This window comes from Dermacentor variabilis, chromosome 3, assembly GCF_050947875.1.
Source record: "Dermacentor variabilis isolate Ectoservices chromosome 3, ASM5094787v1, whole genome shotgun sequence".
In the NCBI taxonomy this organism is placed as follows: domain Eukaryota; kingdom Metazoa; phylum Arthropoda; class Arachnida; order Ixodida; family Ixodidae; genus Dermacentor; species Dermacentor variabilis.
Window position 1 is genome coordinate 224,197,375 of NC_134570.1, and position 12,892 is coordinate 224,210,266.

The window sequence follows — 12,892 nt, forward strand, 5'->3', positions numbered from 1 at the left end:
GTTGTCACTTTGTTTCGTGCAGATACCATTGGAAAATATCTACATCTCACCTATACTTAATAACCTGACTATAACATAAGGGGTTCGGGCTTGAATATTCTCTTACGGCGCGAGCACGCTTTGCTGCATGCTGCTAGAATTGCAACTGTACAAAATTTTCGCGCTGCTCACCGAGGAGGTGTTCGCCGGCCTTGGCAATATGCCCCTCCAGGAACCGACGACGCAACCACGTAGTTCTCCAGACGTGGCATCGTGGTCTGACCCCGGTCGCAGAGCGTCGACGGCGAGGATCTGCATGCCTGCGTCGCAGATCTGACGAGAGCGCGCACACCATAAGCCTCGCGTTGCTATGACGGGCAAATTAGACAAACATTAAGATCCTTACGAACATTGTGTTGAGGGCGTAGTAGCCTTTGCGGCACATGAATGCCGCCTTCTGTTCGCCCTTCGGTGCGATGATGGCTATAAGGCTGCCGTCCACGCATCCGATGACGCCGGGAATGGAGCCGCGTCGAAGGAACCCTTCCTTCACGGCCGCCTTCTCCTCCGACGTCCTCGGTCCTCGGGAAATGGACCCACTTGTTGCGGGCCCCAGCGTAGAAGATTGCCTCCGCCACGCGTCGCACACACTTGCTGACCGCAGGCTGGGTCACGCCGATCGTCACTCGCACCCTACCGAGGCTTGAAAGCTGCCCGTTGCAAAGAATCGCAACGCGCACACTTGCCGCTCCACCGACAGCGCTGAAGTAATCACGCCTCCGACTTCCTCCGCCACTTCGTCGCACAGCCACCACACAGTTTTTCTTTAGGCGAAAGTGCCGCCGGAACGATCGTCTGGCATGTCAAACGCATCCTCGGGCTCCCTCCTCCCACGCCCGGGCTGACGAGCCGCAGCCGCCAACGCAATCAAGAAGGCCGCCATTTTTTTCTATTCCAAACGGAACGGGGCACTCACCGATTATTCCACGAATTTGGCGGGTTTGTTCGGCATAATTTAGCATAATGAATGCGTAAACGTCACTTTGACGTGGCAGTTTTTGAGCATTCCTGACGTCGCTTGACAGGCAGGAAAAATGGGCGCGGCCTCAAAAAATGCGACCAATGAGCGAGCGGTGTCGGCCATTTTGGAATAGAAACAGAACGGAATAGTTTTACGTTATACCGACACAGCTGTTGCTCTCCTTTATGTTTCACTACGTTGTTTCTGTTTCTTGTTTCTGTTGCTGAATACAAGGCTAGTCAAACAGTGATTTGATGTTTCCATATGCTGATTCTTCTTTTGTTTTTGTTCATGAGAATTAAGTCTCATAATGGGCCCTCTGTGTTTTATTTTACTGGAGAGAATACAGCTAACACTGCGCTGTTGCTCACCTAAGAAATCATTTCTTTTATGAGAGAAGTGTTCCTGTTCAAGCATTGCTTTTACTGTCTTATTTTATTTATCCTTTAGTATGTTTATGCTTAGCTGTACGCAGAAGTGATATTTTTGTATTGGTTCGTGTGTTAAATGCTCATTGTGACTTTCAGAAACCAAGAGATCACATTATGTTGTATTTTTGGTGTTCACTTTATTTTCATGAGACAGCTGCAGTCTGCCATTGTATTTCACTGCAAATATTGTGTACATCATTACATACTTATCGAAACGTTGATACAAATAAGAGGTTTCACAATAAAAATGCTCGTGGTGACAACTTGAGTTTCTCTTCGCTTAGTAATAGTGGCACTTTGATTTGTTGTCCCAAAAGTCCAGGACTGTCTGACAAGCTGCGTACGCCAATAATCACTGGCTGTTATAGCATCTCAAGCAGTCTGGGGCAGTCTATACGACAACAAATCGAAGAGGCTCAGTGCATCCATCCATGACGAATAAAAGAAACAGCCAAAAATAGCACAGTGGATGTCCTATGGACGTAAGTGTGGTTAATTGGATATCCATTACAAGTAGTAAATGTATATTAGATATTGTGGATATCTACTAGATGTAATAAATACATGTACAGGATGTTGTGGACGTTTATTCGATGTTACATATATCCAGAGCTTACATCCGCACAACGTACTACTTACATGTTCCGGATGCACTTGCGAGGATCCATAGTACATCCAAGCAACATTTTCTGGATAAATCTAGATATCTAAAGGACGTGCTGAATCTCCAAGGTGTACCATATTGGGCACATCTAATGGATGTATCTGGATATCTGGGTGGCTGCTAGAAAAGAGCTTGCTACCCGAGTTCGTTCTACTTAATCGTATGTCTCGTACATACAAGACACACGTGCTCGCTCTTTGCGGGAAAGTCGACGAGAAAATGGCCGAAGTTGACAAAGTCGGCCACGCACTCAAAGGGATCGCGGAGGACGCGTTCAACTTGTTGGTCTTCGACACAGTGTCCACCAACGACGTCATTGTCAAGGAATGCCGCCGCTTTGAGCTCGACAAAAGCCGCCGCATCATTGCACATTTCTCCCCGCTCCCTAACACGGCTTCCACGTCGCCTTGCCTCGATCATACCGCTTCACCGCCCTTAGATGAGCACGTCACACGTACTGTTGGCCGTGTTACGTTTCGCCTTCGACGTGCGGTATAGCCGGCGCGGATGCAACGGACGCCGGGGCTTCGTTCACCGCGGCGGACATTTTGGCCAGTTCAGCGCTGTCCCAACGCCTCCTGCTGAGCGCGTCAAGGAATGTTTCAATGCCACGTGTCTTCGTGTGTGTGTGTGTGTGTGTGTGTGTGTGTGTGTGTGTGTGTGTGTGTGTGTGTGTGTGTGTGTGTGTGTGTGTGTGTGTGTGTGTGTGTGTGTGTGTGTGTGTGTGTGTGTGTGTGTGTGTGTGTGTGTGTGTGTGTGTGTGTCTGTGTGCATATGTTGGTGCCCACGCTTGTCAAAGCGCGGCAGCCGTGGAGAGGAGCTCCCCAACTGAGAAGCGAGGAGGTCTGACCGGCGCCGGCCCGGCGGATACGTCACTTCTTGTCACAACGTGTCCGTGCGCCGCGGTCAGGTGCGCCTCTTGCGAGCCGTTCCTTCTTGACCTCACCTCCGAGAGTATAAAAGCAGCTGCCCCCGGACGCCAAGAGAGAAGCTTCGATTTCTTCAGTCGAATAACGTGGTCTCCCGTTTCTCTACTTCGGTCGACCTGACCGGCCGCTTTTTTGCGATGCTAAAATAAACAAGTTGTTCTGTTAGCAGTCGACTCATCCTTTGCCAGGACCTTCGGATGCTTTCAGCTGTGCCCCAGGCGGCCAGGCCAACGCTGCCCTTGGGGCTTGCGACCCATCTGCAACAACTGGTTGCCAGCGGTGAGATCGCGACAACGGAGGCCAGCAGCGAAGATATGCGGTCGACTGTATGCTGAGCAGCACAATGACCATCCGGGAACAGTGCAACGAGCCCTGTGTGATGACTGGTTGCCTGCAGCGGAACGACTGCGCTGAATTCTTGGCTTCGAGGTTTGGTGAGTGCGGGACTTTCTTGTTCTGAGTTTTGCCAGGCTTTTGTTAATGTCAGAAACAGAGCTGGTAATTGTGGTTGTCGTTTTAGCCGGGTTAGTTTGCGGCAAGACAATAGTAGGCAGTACAGAAAGCAGTATTTAGAGCAGCCATGGATTTGAAGTCGTTGCGCAAACCGAAATTGCTGAAGCTTGCAAGAGTGTTGGGTCTGGATGTCTCAGACAAACTCAGAAAACCAGAACTGCTAAGGGCTATTCTTGAGTTAAAAGCTCAGGATGACGAGTTGTCGGAATGCCTTGAGACCATTGAGGAGAGGGAGACGGCAAAAAGAGAAAGACAGGAGCGCGAACGTAAAGAGCAAAAAGAGAAAGAAAAAGAGGAGCGCGAACATAAAGAGCAAAAAGAGAAAGAGGAGCGCGACCGTCAACACGCTTTGGAAATGAAGCGTCTCGAGGTAGAGATTGAACGCGCTCGTAATGGAAGTCAGGCACACGGTGCAGGAGAACGAGTATCCTTGAAAATGACTGACCTGATGCGGCCGTTTAAACTTGGAGAGGACATTGGTTTGTTCCTGGTTAACTTCTAGCGAACGTGCGAGAAGCAGGGGTTCTCTCGGGAAACGTGGCCACAGCGCTTGCTCACTTTGTTACCCGGCGATGCGGCCGACGTAGTCGCTCGCTTGAAGAGAGAGGAGGCAGAAGATTTCGACCAAGTGAAATCGAGTCTGCTAAAAAGTACAGGCTGTCAGCGGAGACGTTCCGTCGGAAGTTTCGGGAAAATGAGAAAGGCAGAAGTGAGTCATATACAGAGTTTGCCTACAGGCTTATGTCAAACATGCAGGAGTGGCTCAAAGAAGAGAAAGCGTTTGGTGACCACGAGAAAGTTCTGCAGTGTTTCGGGCTGGGACAGTTTTATAGTCGGTTACCTGAGTACGTGCGGTACTGGGTCTTGGATAGGCCAGACGTTAGTACGGTGGCTAAAGCCGCCGAGCTAGCCGAGGAGTTTGTGACGCGTCGGGCTCGCGGCGCTAAGGACGGTCAAAAGAATTTGGCTCCAAGTTTGAGAGGCCGAAGTTCACACCCTTGAGAGCAAGGGGTGACACACGTAGTGCGGATGCGAGTGAAAGCAGTCCGACCGAACGTAAGCAGACGGCGGCAGCCGAAGCCGAACACAGAAAGCGGTTCGAGACGAGGCAAGCGCGCGTGTGTTATACGTGCCAGAAGCCGGGTCACTTTTCTGCGCAGTGTCCAGAAACAAAATGAAAAGTCGTGTTTTTGTCATTATGCAGCACTGACGAGAACATGAAGCTTCTCGAGCCTTACATGCGAGACCTCCTCGTGAACGGGAAAGAGTGCCGAGTGGTTCGTGATTCCGCAGCTACAATGGATGTAGTTCACCCCTCTTACGTGGAACCCGATATGTTCACGGGCGAGTGCGCATGGATCAAGCAAGCCGTGGAAGCTCATAGCGTGTGTCTGCCCGTAGCAAAAGTGCTTATTGAAGGACCTTTCGGAGCACTTGAGACGGAGGCCGCAGTGTCATGCATGCTGCCCCCCCTCCCCCAGTAGCCGTACCTATTTTCGAACAGGTCCGATCACCTCTTGCGCGAGAAGGGGCTTTTGTTTGGTGAGGCTAGCGTTCAGGCCTTAACCAGATCGAGAGTTCGGGAGCTCGCTGCGAAGGTGGTAGTTGCGGGGCCGACGTTGTCGAACAATGAGAAAGGGTCGGAGGCGCAGCAAGCTGATATTCAGAGCACGTCCGAACTGAATAAAATTGAGCCTGTAGCGTTGAGGGCACCGGATACTGGAGAGGAAATGCCCGACACGGGAAAGTTAGAAGAGCTATCTGCAGATTTGCTCATCGCGCCTACGTCAGATGGACTTAATAGGTTGCTAAAGGTCAGCCGGTCGGCTTTGATAGCCGAGCAAAAAAAGGATGGCAGCCTAGAAAACATGCGCTGCAATGTCAAGGAAGGTATCGCCAAGAAAAATGCTCGTTTTGTGGAAAGAGGTGGGACCTGTACCGGAAGTATCTAGACCGCAGGGGAGCGGAGTTCGATCAGCTGATCGTGCCTCAGTGCTACCGTCAGGATCTGTTGCGCTTGTCGCATGGGGGTTTGTGGTCCGGACACCTAGGAGTTAAAAAGACTAAGGACCGTCTCTTGCAAGAGTACTATTGGCCAGGGTGTTTTCGTGACGCAGAACACTTTGTGAGGACATGTGACACCTGTCAGCGGGTTGGCAAACCAGGGGACAAATCGAGGGCGCCGTTGAAGTTGGTACCTATCATTACGGAGCCTTTTAGACGAGTCGTTATTGATACAGTGGGACCTCTGCCGGTAACAACCACGGGGTACAGACACATTTAGACTGTGATCTGCCCAGCGGCAAAGTTCCCTGAAGCAGTGCCGCTCAAAGAACTGAGCTCAGTTGAGATAGTCAGTGCACTACTGTCCATATTTGCGCGAGTTGGTTTTCCTGCGGAAATCCAGTCAGATCAGGACACAGTGTTTACTAGCGCTTTGACGACAGCCTTTCTCGAAAGGTGTGGGCTAAAGCTGTTACACAGCTCAGTGTACCACCCACAGTCGAATTCCGTTGAGAAGCTCCACTCCGTCATGAAGCGCGTGTTGAGAGCATTGTGTTTTGAACAAAAAACTGACTGGGAGCTGTGTCTGCCTGAAGTGATGTTTGCATTAAGGAACGCGCCGCATGCGGCTACGGGGTTTTCGCCAGCTGAGCTGGTGTACGGTCGCTCGCTGCGGTCTCCGCTTCGCATGCTTCGAGACTCGTGGGAAGGCAGGGGCGACGACCCAGTCGTGGTGGAGTACGTGCTTAGGCTCCTCGAACGCTTAAGAAGGGCACAGGAGTTGTCATGTGAAGCAATGGCAAAGGCCCAGCAGAGGGCCAAGGTGTATTATGATCGGACAGCCAGGGCCCGTCGTTTTGAGGCGGGCGATGAGGTAATGATATTGCACACATCGCTAAAAAACAAACTCGACCTGCAATGGGAGGGCCCAGCACGGGTTGTTCAAGAACTGTCGGACGTTAACTACGTGGGGAGTCTGCCAGGAAAACGGAAAGCGCAGCAAGTTCACCACTGTAATCTCCTCAAACCCTATAGACAACGGGAAGCAGTGGTGTGTATGATGGTAAACGTTCCCGAAGAGCTTCCGGTCGAACTTCCGGCACTAGGCTCAGTGACGAACAGTGAAGACACTGATCAAGTCATTAGTGACTTAATCAGTAAAGCACCGCTGTCGCCTGAGGAGAAAACCGAACTACATCAGATCTTACAAGAGTTTCAAGGTCAATTCTCTGAGAGGCCTGGTAGGACTTCTGTCCTTACTCATGAAATAGAACTTACCTCCCCAGAGCCAGTACGATCCAGGGCGTACCAGGTGCCACCCCGCCAGCGCTATATTATGGAGGCTGAGGTAAAGAAAATGCTACAGCTCGGTGTTATTGAGGCGGGTGACAGTGATTATACCTCCCCTTTGATTTTAGTTGAGGTACCAGGGAAGGAACCTCGTCCTTGCGTCGACTACCGCAGGCTTAATTCCATCACTAAGGATCAAATTTATCTGATCCCTAACTTCGAGGAGCGCCTTGAGAAAGTTAGTAGCGCTGAGTTTATTTCCACGCTAGATCTTGTCAGGGGTTATTGGCAGGTTCCACTTACCGAAGAGGCTAGTAGGTATGCGGCGTTCATTTCACCAATGGGAACATTCCGTCCTAAAGTTTTGACTTTTGGTTTGAAGAACGCGCCATACTGCTTTTGAAGCCTCATGGACAAAGTGTTGCGGGGACAAGAAGGATTCGCTTTACCGTATTTAGATGATGTAGCGATATTCTCCGCATCCTAGTCTGAGCATATGGCACACTTACGGGCAGTGCTAATCCGCCTGAGCAAAGCGGGCTTGACAGTCAAGGCTCCCAAGTGCCAGTTAGCACAGGCCGAGGTTGTCTACCTCGGTCACGTGATTGGACGGGGTCGTCGTCGCCCCTCTGAAATAAAGGTGGCCGCTGTGCGAGACTTCCCGCAGCCGCGCACGAAGACCGATATTCGGTCGTTCTTAGGTGTCGCCGGCTACTATCAGATGTACATCCCCAGCTACTCTGATATCGCTGCTCCCCTGACGGATGCTCTAAGAAAAACAGAGCCCCAAACAGTCGTCTGGAACGAGACAAGGGAAAGAGCTTTTAGCGTCCTAAAGAGCGCCCTAGCAAGCCAGCCTGTGCTACGATCGCCAGACTACACAAAAGGGTTCGTTGTTCAGTGCGATGCTAGTGAGCGAGGCATAGGCGTTGTACTGTGCCAACGGGAAAATAGAGAAGTGGAACACCCCGTCCTGTATGCTAGTCGTAAGCTGACCAGTCGTGAGCAGGCGTACAGCGCCACCGAGAAAGATTGTGCGTGTCTCGTGTGGGCCGTTCAGAAATTGTCATGCTACCTAGCCGGCTCGAGGTTTATCATTGAGACGGATCACTGCCCTCTCCAATGGCTGCTCACCATCTCTTCCAAAAATGGCCGCCTCCTGCGCTAGAGCCTCGCTTTGCAACAATATTCCTTTGAGGTGCGTTACGAAAAGGGGAGTCTCAACGGTAACGCCGATGGCTTAAGTCGAGGCCCCTAACGTGGGAATGAGCCTCAAAGTTGTTTGTTACTGATGTTTTTCTTCCTGAGGCAGGATTTTAACATATTGCTTTTGTTTAGTGTTTCAAAGTCATGACGTGCTTTCTAGTGCAATTTTCCAATTTGTGGACGCGTTCTGAGTGCTGCTAGACTACTGTAAGAAACTAGGCACTAGTATCAAATGGGAAAGAGCCTGGCATGGCTTAGTGAGGGTTGTGTCGTGCTTGCTGACTGAGCGGTTGAGTTTCGGCGTAGTTCTAACGCTTGCTGGGAACGAGAAAAGCAAATGGCAACTCTCCCGAAGACACGTTGCAGTGTCCTGTGTGAGCCTGAACGTGAGAACGAGGTCTTCTCTGTGCGCTGCGCTCAGGAAACGCCGAGGGACGACCGACTTCGGTTATGAGCATCATCGAGCGACATCCCTCCGGACAGCGGATGCAGTCTCCTGACCATCGGGATCTCCTTCTCTCGGCGGGGCGGTCTGTTACGTTTAGCCTCCGACGTGCGCTGTAGCCGGCGCGGATGCAACGGACGCCGGGGCTTCGTTCACAGCGGCGGACATTTGGCCAGTTCAGCGCTGTCCCAACGCCTTCTGCTGAGCGCGTCCAGGCATGTTTCAATGCCACGTGTCTTCGCGTGTGTGTGTGTGTGTGTGTGTGTGTGTGTGTGTGTGTGTGTGTGTGTGTGTGTGTGTGTGTGTGTGTGTGTGTGTGTGTGTGTGTGTGTGTGTGTGTGTGTGTGTGTGTGTGTGTGTGTGTGTGTGTGTGTGTGTGTGCGTGTGTGTGTGTGTGTGTGTGCATGTTGGTGCCCACGCTTGTCAAAGCGCGGCAGCCGGGGAGAGGAGCTCCCCAACTGTGAAGCGAGGAGGTCTGATCGGCGCCGGCCCGGCGGAAACGTCACTTCTTGTCACAGCGTGTCCGTGCGCCGCCGTCACGTGCGCCTCTTGCGAGCCGTTCCTTCTTGCCCTCGCCTCCGAGAGTATAAAAGCAGCTGCCCCCGGACGCCAAGAGAGAAGCTTCGATTTCTTCAGTCGAGTAACGTGGTCTCTCGTTTCTGCACTTCGGTCGACCTGACCGGCCGCTCTTTTGCGATGCTAGAATAAAAAAGTTGTTCTGTTAGCAGTCGACTCATCTTTTGCCAGGACCTTCGGATGCTTCCAGCTGTGCCCCAGGCCGCCAGGCCAACGCTACCCTTGGGGCTTGTGACCCATTTGCAACAGCCGCGAGCTCGAGGCTACAAGTCCTGCGCCATTCCATCTATGCCAACTTGACACCACCATTGACCAACCAGCCGCAGCGATCTCTCTCATCCGCCGCAGCAGAGACCAGTGGGTATGCACTTGACGCCATCACCAGGGCAGCCGAAGCACGCGAAATTGCCCGTGCTCGCCTCCTGACCTCGCAAGAGAAGCAACGGCGTTTGTACAATCGCTAACACAGAGACGTCCACTTTTTGCCTGGATCTCTGGTACCCCAGCGGCCCCCGACTCGCCACGTTGGCCTGTCAGAAAAACTCCTGTCTCGGTACACAGGCCCTCATCGAGTGCGCGTGCCGTGACTCCAGTTACGTGCGAAATCGCCCCAGTCAGCACCAGTGCCTCATCTGCCCCGAATTCCACTGACGTTGTGCATGTCGCACGCCCCAAACCATACTACTCTCCTATTCTCACCGATATTTAGACGCACTGGGATGGTGCTTCTGCCGCCGTGGATAATGATACATGCATACTGCGTGTTTTTTGTGGACGATGCACGCGGGTGCCCCGACGAAGACGACGAGCGCTCTCTGGCTCTCAAGCTGTCGGCTGAAATGGCCAGCGCTGCAGTTATCCTTTGTAAATATACTTTGTAAATAGTCTCCAGTTCTTAATACTTCGTTCGCGTAACAATATTATAAAAAAGTAAAAAGAAGCGATTATGTATTTTAAATACTAATAATAAAGCTTTTATTTTATTGTTTTTCCTGCCTGTTCAGAATTAGTTACGTAAGAAAAGAAACATTCAAAGGGCTGAAAACGAAACTGCTCGCCGCTTCTCCGAGAACTTGGCAAGTTTAAAGCATGCAAGTAGGTCTGTCACACGGACGGCTTCCATCCTCAATAAAGTTTATCTGCGCTGAACTTTTTCATGCGCCATCGGAGCGTTTAAGCAAGTTGAACCAGTTTAGCGCTCATGATTGAGGTATAAATAAATGTGGGAATAAGCGACCAACGTAGCCTATCACGCGATATTGTGGAACGTAGTGCACTTGCTAATTAATTAACGCCCGAACGGCAGGAAAATTCATGCGCAAAATTACAGCAAATATGTGACATTTTTTTGTTCTAGTCTCGGTATGTAATTTGTGCAGAGTTACGGAAGTTTAATTTCAGTGTGAATGAGGGCACGTACGTTCACTGGGATGGCACAATAAATGTTCCTTTTAATTAATGATCGCTCAAAATGAGCGTCATTTGACAAAGACAACTTAAATAAGCATATATATTGAAGTGCCTATATATATTGCATGCAGGTGCCCATCCATATATTATTCCAGGACGTTCATTGGAGATCCGTTCGCTGAAGTCCATGGGACATCCATATGAGTTTGCTTTTGGACTTGGGACTTTAGTGCTTCTTTGGAATGTTCTCAGGACATTTGGTGTTGTCTGGGGTTTGTGTGAGCATGGTTTTTACAATGGAAATTTAAAACAATGTTGAAGTGGGAAAAAACGAATGCGGCAACCCCACTACTGCTTCTAATGCCCTTGTCCTCCCCTTGTGAGGATTTGAGTAAATAAAGGGAAAGTATGACTTGAAAGCCATGCACGTCCGCGCCAACAATGATGCAGTAAGCTATTAGCCACGATAAAATTTTAAGTGTGTCCGCTCCTTTTGCTGGCCACGAAAGTTTACGGTTTGCAAGGTTCTCTAGGAAAGCGTCCACGGAACGTGAATTATGGATTGGAGAAAGGTCATGCTGATAATAAAACAGCCCATTCTTGAATGATCCATCCAAAGCAAAGGGCAGGTCAACCTGCTCGATTACATTACAATATTGTGCTGCAGTGAAGCGTTCATCTAGCCGTATAAGGGGACCCAAGCCTTCGGCTGTGATGGCGCCCCAAACATTAACGGAGCAGCGCCACTGAGGCTTGTTCCCTTGCAGCAGGTGGGATCAAAGCTACATAAAGCAAAAAGAAACGAAAGTTTGTGTTTCCGCGCGTCAAATTGGTATAATACGTTTAGCCCAATCGCTGCTGTATCCGAACAATTTCGTTGTTTATTTCCTTGTTCAAGCATCGCGACAGCATCAAAGCGTGCAGAATTTTACTTGCCAGGCATATTGGCAAGGAAAGCTTATCATCTGCCAGTCACGTCTGGCGTTATACGGTGGCGCTGACTGAAAGCATAGATTCGCCTAGCGACAGCCAAAGCATATGAGAGTTGGACACGTATCCTCGAATTAGCGCTGACTGAGCCAAAAGCCCCGCATTCCGCGGTTCGCGTTTCTTTTCATAGCGATGGTACAGTTTGCGCTGTCGTCATTACTGTACTGTCTCCTTTCCTCGTTTTCAAATAAAACAGAAGGAGAACGAGCAAAAATATCGCAGGACAGGGGACGCACCATCGCACAGCGCTACCGAACGGGATGTGCACGCCTGTCAATGGTGATGAATGGTGGACGGCGCGCCTTCAGTTATGCTTCGGCCACGCGCTCCGCTGTTCGCGTTTCTTTTCATTGCCATAGTACATTTGCTTTGTTAGCTACTGCTTTCTCTAACTTCATACTTTAAAAATAAATTGTGTTCATGTCAGGTAAAAAGGAAGCGTCCAGACCAAAAGCGTCAAGCCTGCCCAAACAGTGATTGTGCCCGGTTGTGCGAAGTGACCGAATTCGAAGAACCATCTGCGTCTTCGCCAACCAAACAATGATACAAACACAAAATCAGTGCCTCTGAAGAAGAGGTAACGCAGTTGAAGAAGAAAATTAAGACTTTGCAGCAAACGAAGCGAAGGCTTGCGAAGAGAAATGAGACAGCACAAAAAGTCATCAAAGAAATCAGAGAATAAAAACTCCTCTCAGAAGAAGGCTTGCATGTGTCTACATCTGCCTTTTCAAACGACATTAGGCAGCTTCTCTGCAGGGCTGGCAACGAACAAAAGGGCAAGTACCCACCTGAGCTGCGTGAATTCACGCTGACATTACCATTCTTATTTTCCAGCCACGTATGAGTACGTCCGATGCAAATTCAATGGGGCCCTCCCGTCGCAGCGCACTCTTCTGGATTGGTATCGATCAACCGGCGGAGCTCCTGGCTTCGCGGCTGAAGCATTGTCGTTCCTCGAAAGTTTGTACAAGCACGAAGTGAACCGTTCTACTGCGCTCTGGTCGTGGATGACATGGCCATCAGAAAATAAGTAGAACTTGTTGGGACAAAATTATCGGGTATGTAGACTTTGTAACAGGGCTAGATGATGGTCGTCTCCCCAAATCCAGAAACGCATGCGTCTTCGTGATCGTTGGTATAAACATCAGACTCAAGATGCCAGTCACATACATTTTAATTGACACACTCACTGGCGCCCAGACGGCAGAGCCGACCAAACAATATATTGAGAAACTTGCGTCAGTCCAGGCTGAAGTTGTCTCTGTTACGTTTGGAGGTGCCTCTTCGAACTTAACAATGGCTCAGTGTTTAGTTGCTCAGCCACGACCGGAAAGAGCTCAGTTTATTACAAGCCTTGTCGACCCAGCTGATAGCACTAAAAATGGTTACATTATCTTAGATGCCTGGCATACGATTAAGCTTGTTCGCAACTCG